This window comes from Dermochelys coriacea, chromosome 6 (assembly GCF_009764565.3).
Source record: "Dermochelys coriacea isolate rDerCor1 chromosome 6, rDerCor1.pri.v4, whole genome shotgun sequence".
Lineage (NCBI taxonomy): Eukaryota > Metazoa > Chordata > Testudines > Dermochelyidae > Dermochelys > Dermochelys coriacea.
In genome coordinates, this window is record NC_050073.1 from 67,758,484 (window position 1) to 67,770,076 (window position 11,593).

Below are 11,593 nucleotides of genomic sequence, written 5' to 3' on the forward strand. Positions count from 1 at the left end.
AACTGTCAAGAATTCACTCATTGCCCCTAAGGAACAGGGGCTAGCCTCCTCCTTTCTTCTCCAACAGAACTCCCACTCAAACTTGCCAGGGTTCAGAGTAGCAGCCGTGTTAGTCTGTATTCGCAAAAAGAAAAGGAGTACTTGTGGCACCTTAGAGACTAACAAATTTGAGCATAAGCTTTCGTGAGCTACAGCTCACTTCAGCTGTAGCTCACGAAAGCTTATGCTCAAATAAATGTTAGTCTCTAAGGTGCTACAAGTACTCCTTTTCAAACTTGCCAGGTTTCAGATCTGTTCGCTGGCTCCTCTGCCGCTCCTCCTTTGTTGTGTGTTGTCTTTCTGGCTATATGCTCCAGACATGCTTCTGCCTGGAGGTATTGGATCTCCTGGGCCTGTGTGGAGAAAAAGCTGTGCAGGCACAGCTACAAAGCAGTCACAGAAATTTGGACATCCATGAGCAGATTGCATGGGGGAATGCAGGTGAAGGGGTACTACAGGAATCAGCAGTAGTACCGCTGGCAGTGTTTTAATTAATCCACTCTGCACTTTAGGCATGTTCTGCCACAGCTCCGCTAAGCTGAAGTTTTCACTCTTATGTTGAATCAATGAAAGTTTTTATGATGCAAAATTCATATGAAAAAATTCATATGAAAAAATGTCACTGCAGTACCGCTTCCCCAATCACATCAGTTCCTCATAAAATGTTTTCATCAGCACATTTCATTTCTTACTTTGGTTACAAGACACCACTACACCCTGATCTCAAAGTACATTTTCCCTCATACTATCAAAGTGTTTACGAACCCACATTTCATTCATTTCCTTGGTTACAGTACATTGCTGTACCACTAGTACACCCTGGCCTACAGAAAGGAACACAAGGCATCCCTGACCCTGGTCCTCTGAATCATTTGGAATGTTCTGTAGGAGCATCATTTCTGGCTGCTCGTAACATCCAGACTTCTTTTGGGAGCTCACCTTGGAATATTTAGCCTTCTTTCCCTACTGGCTGAGAGTCCTCCATAGGCTGACACACCAACTGAGGGGAGGTGATTTGATCCATCTCTTTTCAGGGATTGCTAGTTGGTTCAGCCCCTGGGGCAGGCTAGATCAGCCCTCAGGGATGCTCTAATTTGTGAGCACGCCGTCCTCATCACTGCCATGGCCCCCAGGGTGGGAATCATTAGGGTGTAAGATTGGCACAGCAATGCCTCTTCTTGCCTCCTCCGGTCCACTCAGATCTACTTCTGACATCCATCTTGCCCCCTGCTCCAGGGGGTTTTGCAGGGGGAACAGAGCTGGCAGAACCTGTTCTATACAGAGTCGTGGTGTTCTGTTCAGGGACAAATCTCTGTGTGTGCTTATTCCTGCCTTTGGCCCTGTTGCATCCAGCACCAAGGATGAATTCCTGCACTGGGTCTGTTTCTGCTTTCTCACACAACAGTATAAGAAGTAATTCTATTGAAATCAGTGCAGTTACACCAGTGTAACGCCAGTGTGAGGGGAAGATCAGGCCCAGTGGGGTAAATTGCAGTTGGCTATGGCCCTTCATTTACTATTGTCACATGCCTAGTCCATGTTAACTGTCAAAGAGATGTATTGCCAGTGAATAGGTAGCTTTCTTACTAGCCTGCTCACATTCTCAAACATCCATAGAACTGTAATAATAACCAAGAGAACAACAACAGTCAAGCAAAATATAATCTATGGCCGGTAAACAGGAAATACACTAGGTTGTTGGCAAAGGGCATGAATACAGAAAAGCTTATACAACAATAAATCACGCTTAAAGACAAATGAATGGCTTCATGGCAGAGGTGTTCATATTTACAAAGCTAATGTGATTCATTATTCAACAATCCTTTCTAAATTAATTTGCTTTATTTGATGAGAATTTTTTAAACATAAGTAGGAGGCAAAGCGGTGTTTGACTAAAAACAAATTAGCACAACACAGCATCTGTCTCTGACTTCTACATAAAAACTAATTGGGGGATAGATGGGGGAAAGTGATCTCTCTAGCAGTGGAGCTGCACACAATAAAATTGGGTACATTTGCTTGTACTTGATGAATACTGATAAACTCGGATTCTAGAAGTCTATTTGCTGAGGAAAAATGCAGAATTTACAGTTTTACAGAGAATCTTTAGTTTTTACATTTTGTGAAAAAATAAAAACATGTACAGTAGAACCCTGTTTATCCAAGCTTCCATCATCCAGCTCTCTGTACTAACTTAACCACCAGCAGCCCGGATCTGATAGTGGCATGGCTGGGGTGGTCTGCTCGAGTCCTTGCCACCCAGGACAGCCTGTTGAGTCCCCGCCACCTGGAGTGGTCTGCCTGAGCCCCCGCCGCAGTCATCCCCAGGCCGCTCGTGGTTTGGTTAATATGGAGAGCTGGATAAAAGAGGCTCAGATAAATAGGGTTCTACCGTATATCAGTAAAATACTATGTTCAGCTGATACCTATATATAATGTAGATTTTTGTTTTTTATAAGACAAATTTTTTTTTTAAATCATGGAAAACTAGGATCCCTGTTGATAAATGAACTGTACTATTAGCATGGCATGTACATGACCTTAGAATACTTGCAGGTTTCTAGTGATTATTCTATTTTCTTAAACAAACAAACTAAATGCTTATCCACCAAGAAATGAAAAATAGATAGCTACTGTGTATTTAAATAGCCCAAATCAATATAATTAATGCATGAAATGGCAACTTTGTATAATCATGATAATAAAGCTTGTACTTCTATATGTTCTTTCATCTGAGACTCTTGATAGGCTTTACCAATATTAAGGAATGAAGCCTTACACTTCATTGTGAGCTAAATAATTATTATTGTCATTTTGTGGTTGGAAAAACTGAGGTATGCAGAGATTCAGGGACAACGCTTTCAGACGTGACCTCTGACTTTAGATGCCCAACTTGAAACACTTCGGATCTGATTTTCAGAGTTGCTGAGCACTCACATTGCTCCAGAAGCAGAGGCCACGTGTGAAAATTTTGGCCCGAATTGTTCTGATCTTCCTCCATTATCCTGTTGCAGGCCTGATTCATAGAGACATACTGTAACAAATCCACAGCAACCTGGGCCTTCTTGATTATCATCTGTGCTGCACTGATAGAGATCCAAACACTTCACAGCAACAATAAGGCATAGGCATAATTTGACTTCTATATTTGGGGGGGGGCAGGGCTATGCCTGTAGGGAGCAAATTCAGATAATATCTTAGTAATTATCTAATTCCTATATCAAGAAAGAAAATTAAATAAATATGAGACCCACTCAGCTCTAATACTAACATGTTCTGACGTCTTGTGGCAAGTCACTTAAGGGACACTGGTTAGGTTTAAATTGTAATGTATATTCTTACTCAGATACTCTTCCTAAAGTCAGAAGGGGCCATCGTGATCATCTAGGCTATTCTCCTGCACAATGCAGGCCACACAACCTTACCCACCCACTCCTGTATTAGATCACTAACCTCTGGCTGAGTTACTGAAGTCCTCAAATCATGAGGTAAAGACTTTAAGTTACAGAGAATCCATATTTACACTAGTTTAAACCTGCAAGTGACTCATGCCCCATGCTGCAGAAGAAGGTAAACCCCCGCCCCACTGGGTCTCTGCCAATCTGACACAGGGGAAAATTCCTTACTGACCCCAAATCAGTTAGATCCTGAACATGTGGGCAAGACCCACCAGGCAGATACCTGGGAAAGAATTATCTGGAGTAACTCAGAACCCTCCTAATCTAGTGTCCCATCTCCAACCATTGGGGATTTTTGCTACTGGCAGTCGTCAATGGGCCACATGCCATTGTAGGCAGTCCTGTCATACCATCTCCTCCATAAACTTATCGAGCTCAGTCTTGAAGCCAGTTAGGGTTTTTTTGCCCCCACTACTCCCCTTGGGAGGCTGCTTCAGAATTTCACTTCTCTGTTGGTTATAAACCTTCACCTAATTTCAAGCTTAAATTTGTTGATGGCCAGTTTATATCTATTTGTTCTGGGGTCCACATTGGTGCTTAACTTAAATAACTTCTCTCCATCTCTGGTATTTATCCCGCTGATGTATTTATGGAGAGCAATCATATCTCCCCTCAACCTTCTTTTGGTTAGGCTAAACAAGCCAAGCTCTTTGAGTCTCCTCTCATAAGGTAGGTTTTCCATTCCTCAGATCATCTAGGTAGTCCTTCTCTGAACCTGTTCCAGTTTGAACAACTTTTTCTTAAAGATCGGAGACCAGAACTGCACACAGTATTCCAGACGAGGTCAATGCCTTGTATAATGGTAGTAACATTTCCCTGTCTCTACTAGAAATACCTTGCCTGATGCACCCCAGGACCATGTTAGCCTTTTTCACAGCTGTATCACATTGACAACTCATGGTCATCTTGTGATCAACCAATACATCCAGATCTTCCTCCTCCGTCACTTCAACTGATAAGTCCCCAGCTTATAGCAAAAATTCTTATTGTTAGTCCTGTGACAAAGTTCCTCCTCTACCTTGGTGGGTCTTGCGCTTATTGGCAGATTTTCTCACCTTGGAGCTTCACGGCAGCCCTCAGTTTGGCTGTTTTCATGAACCCACAGTCCAGGTCGACTCCTCCTGTGTCTGACCAGGAGTCGGGAGGTTTGGGGGGAACCCAGGCCCGCCCTCTACTCCGGGTTCCAGCCCAGGGCCCTGTGGAATGCAGCTGTCTAGAGTGCCTCCTGGAACAGCTGTGCGACAGCTACAACTCCCTGGGCTACCTTCCCATGGCCTCCTCCCAACACCTCTTTATCCTCACCATTCCTCCTGGTGTCTGATAATGCTTGTACTCCTCAGTCCTCCAACAGTCCGTGTTCTCACTCTCAGCTCCTAGCACCTCTTGCTCCCAGCTCCTTACATGCACACCACAAACTGAAGTGAGCTCCTTTTTAAACCCAGGTTCCCTGATTAGCCTGCCTTAATTGATTCTTGAAGCTTCTTGATTGGCTGCAGGTGTTCTAATCAGCCTGTCTGTCTTAATTGATTTAATTAATTTTGAAGGAGAAATTAGTTAAGGACATTGAAGTCAATGGTAAATGGGACAAAATACAACATGGTTTTACAAAAGGTAGATCGTGCCAAACCAACCTAATCTCCTTTTTTGAAAAAGTAACAGATTTTTTAGATAAAGGAAATGCAGTGGATCTAATTTACCTAGATTTCAGTAAGGCATTTGATACCGTGCCACATGGGGAATTATTAGTTAAATTGGAGAAGATTGGGATCAATATGAACATCAAAAGGTGGATAAGGAATTGGTTAAAGGGGAGACTGCAACGGGTCCTACTGAAAGGCGAACTGTCAGGTTGGAGGGAGGTTACCAGTGGAGTTCCTCAGGGATCGGTTTTGGGACCAATCTTATTTAATCTTTTTATTACTGACCTTGGCACAAAAAGTAGGAGTGTGCTAATAAAGTTTGCAGATGATACAAAGCTGGGAGGTATTGCCAATTCGGAGAAGGATCGGGATATTATACAGGAGGATCTGGATGACCTTGTAAACTGGAGTAATAGTAATAGGATGAAATTTAATAGTGAGAAGTGTAAGGTTATGCATTTAGGGATTAATAACAAGAATTTTAGCTATAAGTTGGGGACGCATCAATTAGAAGTAACGGAAGTGGAGAAGGACCTTAGAGTATTGGTTGATCATAGGATGACTATGAGCTGCCAATGTGATATGGCTGTGAAAAAAGCTAATGCGGTTTTGGGATGCATCAGGAGAGGCATTTCCAGTAGGGATAAGGAGGTTTTAGTACCATTATACAAGGCACTGGTGAGACCTCACCTAGAATACTGTGTGCAGTTCTGGTCTCCCATGTTTAAAAAGGATGAATTCAAACTGGAGCAGGTACAGAGAAGGGCTACTAGGATGATCCGAGAAATGGAAAACTTGTCTTATGAAAGGAGACTTAAGGAGCTTGGCTTGTTTAGCCTAACTAAAAGAAGGTTGAGGGGAGATATGATTGTTCTCTATAAATATATCAGAGGGATAAATACAGGAGAGGGAGAGGAATTATTTCAGCTCAGCACCAATGTGGACACAAGAACAAATGGGTATAAACTGGCCACCAGGAAGTTTAGACTTTAAATCAGACGAAGGTTTTTAACCATCAGAGGAGTGAAGTTTTGGAATAGCCTTCCAAGGGAAGCAGTGGGGGCAAAAGATCTATCTGGCTTTAAGATTCTACTCGATAAGTTTATGGAGGAGATGGTATGATGGGATAATGGGATTTTGGTAAGTAATTGATCTTTAAATATTCAGGGTAAATAGGCCAAATCCCCTGAGATGGGATATTAGATGGATGGGATCTGAGTTACTATAGAAAATTCTTTCCTGGGTATCTGGCTGGTGAATCTTGCCCATATGCTCAGGGTTTAGCTGATTGCCATATTTGGGGTCGGGAAGGAATTTTCCTCCAGGGCAGATTGGAGAGGCCCTGGAGGTTTTTCGCCTTCCTCAGTAGTATGGGGCATGGTTGACTTGAGGGAGGCTTCTCTGCTCCTTGAAGTCTTTGAACCATGATTTAAGGACTTCAATAGCTCAGACATGGGTGAGGTTTTTCATAGGAGTGGGTGGGTGAGATTCTGTGGCCTGCGCTGTGCAGGAGGTCGGACTAGATGATCAGAATGGTCCCTTCTGACCTTAGTATCTATGAATTGTTTCCAGAAGGTTCCTGATTGTTCTGGAACCTTCCCTGTTACCTTACCCATGGAAAAGGGACCTACTTAACCTGGGGCTAATATATCTGCCTTCTATCACTCTCCTATAGCCATCTGGCCTGACCCCATCACAGTCCCTAAATGTATGACTTTGGACTTTGCAGTATTAAATTTCATCCCATTTCTATTATTTCCATTCTCAAGGTCCTTCAGTTCTATGATATTCTGGTCCTCCTCCTCCAGCAAAACCTCCCAACTTTGTGTCATCTGCAAATGTTATTAGCACACTCCCACTTTTTGTGCCAAGGTCAGTAATAAAAATGTTAAATAAGATTGGTCCCAAGACTGATCCCTGAGGAACTCCACTAATAGCCTCACTCTAGCCTGACAGTTTCCCCTTTAACCAGTTCCTTATCCACCTTTCAGTTCTCATATTAATCGCCATCTTTTCCAAGTTAACTAATAATTTCTCATGTAGAACTGTATCAAATGCCTCACTAGCATCCAGGCAGATTAGATCTACTCCATTTCTTTTGTCAAAAAAATTAGTTATCTTTGCAAAGAAAGATATTAGTAACTTTGTTATTACCTTTTGAATAGAACAATTGAAACAATTGTAGAAAAATTTACAATTACTCTCTATCTTTTAAGCTACTTACTTTTTGCAGCTCACCAAGCTTGGAAAGATCATTTAACTTTAGGAAACATCCTAACAGCCCCTTCTTATTTTAACCACCTGTTAATCACTCTGTTTAGAAACAAAATTCGGACTCCCTGCCTCAGGGGTGCAAGCTGGAAGCAGCACTCTCCTGTCCTCTGCAGAACTCATTGCATTGCACACTCAGGCTGCCTGCCTGAGGCTTGCAGTTGGGGGTGAGGGGGCAATGCTCTCCCCAGCTCCAAACTCTGCCTTTGCAGTCAGGATAGAACTCCAATCTTCCTCCAAAAGCAAAGGACCTTACTGGAGAGTCTCTGGGTCTTTTTGTAATCACAGGGAGTGACTGCAGCTTGAGTAGACACCTCTGAATTAGCTTTTGTCCAGCTAGCTCAGGGCCTTGAGTAGTGAGGCTGTGGCAGTGGGTGCTTCAGGTCAGCCTTGCACCATGAGTAATTACCCTGGGCTCTGGGTGGGCTCATATAGCCAGTACTGACACACATGCTGCTGGTAGCTTTATTGCTCTGGGACCTGAGCTAGCTAAATTAGCTGTAGTTTGAATGTCTGCTTGAGCTGCAATCACAGCCTGTGATTACAGTATCTAGGGAGACCCTCTGTTAGCAGCATAGGGCCTAGGAAATATGTCATAAATCATTCTGCTTTTATCCATCCAGCTAACCTGCTCTCTGATTAGGGCAGCACTGTGTCTTAATAGATGGGACATGGAGTTAGGAGACCTATGTTTTAAATCTTCGCTTTGCCACTTACCTGCTCTGTGTGAGCTTGGGCAAGTCCCTTGACCTCTCTGTATTGCTGTTTCTATGTTCATGGATGGGTGTTGTGATTTTGATAGGGCTGGGAAGGGCCACTGCCAGTTGAGCAGCTTTATTTATTGTCAGCTCACCAACTCGATACTGATCACAAAACTGTTGTCCATTGTTGGCAGTGCTTTGGCTATGTCTTTTAGTTTCAGCCTGATGTAGGTGGCCATTCCATGTTTTGGATGGTTTTGGTTGGAGAGAAGGATGTATCCTGGTATCTTGAGGCTGATGTCATTGCAAGGCTGCTGATGGACAATAACACCAATGTCAAGAAACTCCTGTTGCAGAAGATGACTCAGCACAGATTCAGTTAAATATCAACTAGTGACTTGTACAGTAGTTAATAGAACTTGCTTCAATGTGAATCCCAGAGAGAAACAAGGATTTGTTTTTTCTGCAAAGCAAAATCAAAATGAGAAAAACTCTTGAATTTCATGGGGAAGAACAAGTCCAGGGGAATAATCTGACATTTCTGTCTGATGGCATATCTTTGAAAGGCTGAGAGCTTTTCAAATGTATTGATTGCCATGGTGACTGTTAACAGCAAAGGTTACACCGTGTACTTATTTAACTGAAATGTGTGCTTTGGTTGTTTGTTTGGATTATTTCTGAAGCTAAATGTACAGACAACGTAAGACCAGATACAAATCCACAACAGATTTCTATGTGTTGGTGCCTGTACCAGTGGTACTGCTTGTATTTAGTTTAAATAACAGAACAAAGAACTCCTGTTGATTGAGAGTTCCTGGAATAACGTCTGAATTTAGTATTCTTGGGAACTAGTCAGAGATGGTGTTTTCTCATTATCATGTGGCTTTGCCTGCTCTCTCAGCCAGGGACTTGGAAGTCTACCAGGAGGTAGGTTTGTGTGGTGAAATTTTTAAATGGATTCCTTAGGGATGTGCACACTATTAATGATCCACTGATTTACAATAAATGATAAAAGCCCCATAAAGTCCACTGGAAATTCAACTGTACTGTCTTGCCTGAAATACATTTCTTCTGCACTTAACAGCATTTCCAGCTTTGCTTCTCTCAGCTTTCCCTCTGCCTGAAACCACAATTTCTCTTATTCAGTGGAAATACAGTATTACAATTTAAATTTGTTAGTCTCTAAGGTGCCACAAGTACTCCTTTTCTTTTTACAGTATTACAGTCACTGACACCCTATTGAGAGAGGGGTGCAGGCTGGAGAGAAAAAGTGAAGTTGCCATGTTGGCCACTTGGGCTGACCTCATGCTGCTGATTCAGATCTGGCATTGTACTAGGTGTGGTGTTTCTGTGGCATTCAGAGAATGAACAGAGTCTCCAGGGTGTGGGAGCTGACAGAAGGCAGCTGGGTTTAGATAAGACAAAGATTGACCTGAATTAAGATGCTCTGTATATATGTTAACTATGTATCTAATAAAGACTGTTAAATTACTAGCACTGAAGTATTAAGACTAGTGGATTACTGGAATATAAAACAATAGTACCAGGAGCGAAGGAAGTGATAAAAAGAACTGGAAGAAGTTAAAAAAACAAAACCAAACCCCACAAGAAAACTTGAAGTAAAAGTTACTCAGAAGTGAAAAGCAAGTTTGAATGTAATAAGATGGATCAATAAAGAGTTCCTACATTTCCAAAAATGTTGAGAAATGCTGCAGAAAATTGGAAAAGGTTAAAACAAGAATTTGATTTATTTTTGAGGCCATCAGGAGGCCATCACCTCATAAGGAAAATGAATAAAAGATTCCTATTTTTTTTGAATATTGCAGATAATGAAACAATTTCAGCATATAATGCATTGGCACTTAATATTAGAGAATGAGCTGACTATGAGTTTGTCTTAAAAAAAAAAGAGGAATTCTGTTTTTCAAAAGGAAAAGTAACATTTGAAAGATTTCATTTTCACTCAAGAAGTCAGATGGAGAATGAGACTTGAGATCTAAAGATAAGAAGTCAGACATGTAATTTCCAGAATCTGAGTTAATGATAAAAGATCAAATTGTGATTAAAAAAAATGATATCAGTGTAATAGAAAGACTGTTTGAAAAGTCAGATCTAAATCTAGAATAAGCAGTGAGAATTTGCCAAACTGCTGAACTTAATCAACGATTGAACATTTTAGAAAGAAAACAAACTGATGTGAATATAGACTTAATAAGAAAAAATAAAAAAACGAGTCTCTGGAGAAAAATAGAGTGAAACTACTAAAGTTAAAACATATGATCATGTGAAAGAATGTTCTAGAAGTGGAAGGAGGCACCAACCTAAACAATGTCCAGTATATGGTCAAACCTGTCATAGCTGCAAGAAACAGCGGCACTGACTTTCTAATCTGTTGGTGGGGGGTGCTTAACCTGTCCCGGCTATGCGCCAGACCCCCGCCCCCACTCCATCCCTTCCCCAAACCCCCACGCTCGCCCCGCCTCTTCCCAGCCCCACTCTGCCCCACCCCCACTCTATCCCTTCCCTCAAGCCCCCACCCCCACCCCACCTCTTCCCAACGTGCCCCCACTCCACCTCTTCCTGCCCCCTCCCCTGAGCTCACCCCGCTCTTACTCCTGCCCCTCCAGTGCCTCCTACATGCAGCAGAACAGCTGATCACAGCTTCGGGAGGCCCTGGGAAGGAGGGGAAGGTGCTGATTGGCGGGGCCGCTGGCAGGCAGGAGATGCTGGGGGGGGGGGAGGAAAGCTGGCTGCCAGTGGGTGCTCAGCACCCACCATTTTTTCCCCATGGGTGCTCTAGTTCTGGAGCACCCACAGAGTTGGCGCCTATGGCAAGAAACAAAATCTTTCTACAAAAATCTGTAGACAGGGAAGTCAGGAAAAACTTACAAGTATACATTTAGTTCAAAATTCTCTGAGAAGATACTGAATAAAGAATACAGAGCTGACATAACAGATGAAGAAAACTTATTTCTGGGTACATTGAAACAGTCACTTTGAACTACCAGGAAGTTTGGACAGTTACAAAATAAATATTCCATTAGTAGATAGTATATGCAATAGATATAGGGACACAAGCGAATGTAATTTCAGACGAAATTATAAAATGTCTAAAAATAAAACTTGTATTAAGAGAACAAATACATAATAATTTACAATCGAATAGTAGCAAAAAAATTCCTCCTTGGGTATTTGTGAATTACTAGTCAAAGTTAAAGATAATTTAGAAAACATAAGATTTTTAGTTGTTAAGGGACAATGTATTTCTGTTTTAGGTTTAGAAACATGTGTAGCACTAAATCTAGTTGGTAGAATAGAGACTATTCAGGATTCTGAAACACTGGAAACAATATTAATTTAACAGAGTTATTCACAGGCATTGGTAAATTAGCTACAATTTATAAATAGAGTTAAATGAAACAAAGAAACAAGTTATACATGCAACTAGAAAAATACCCTTAGCTTTAAGAAGTTGAGTACAAAA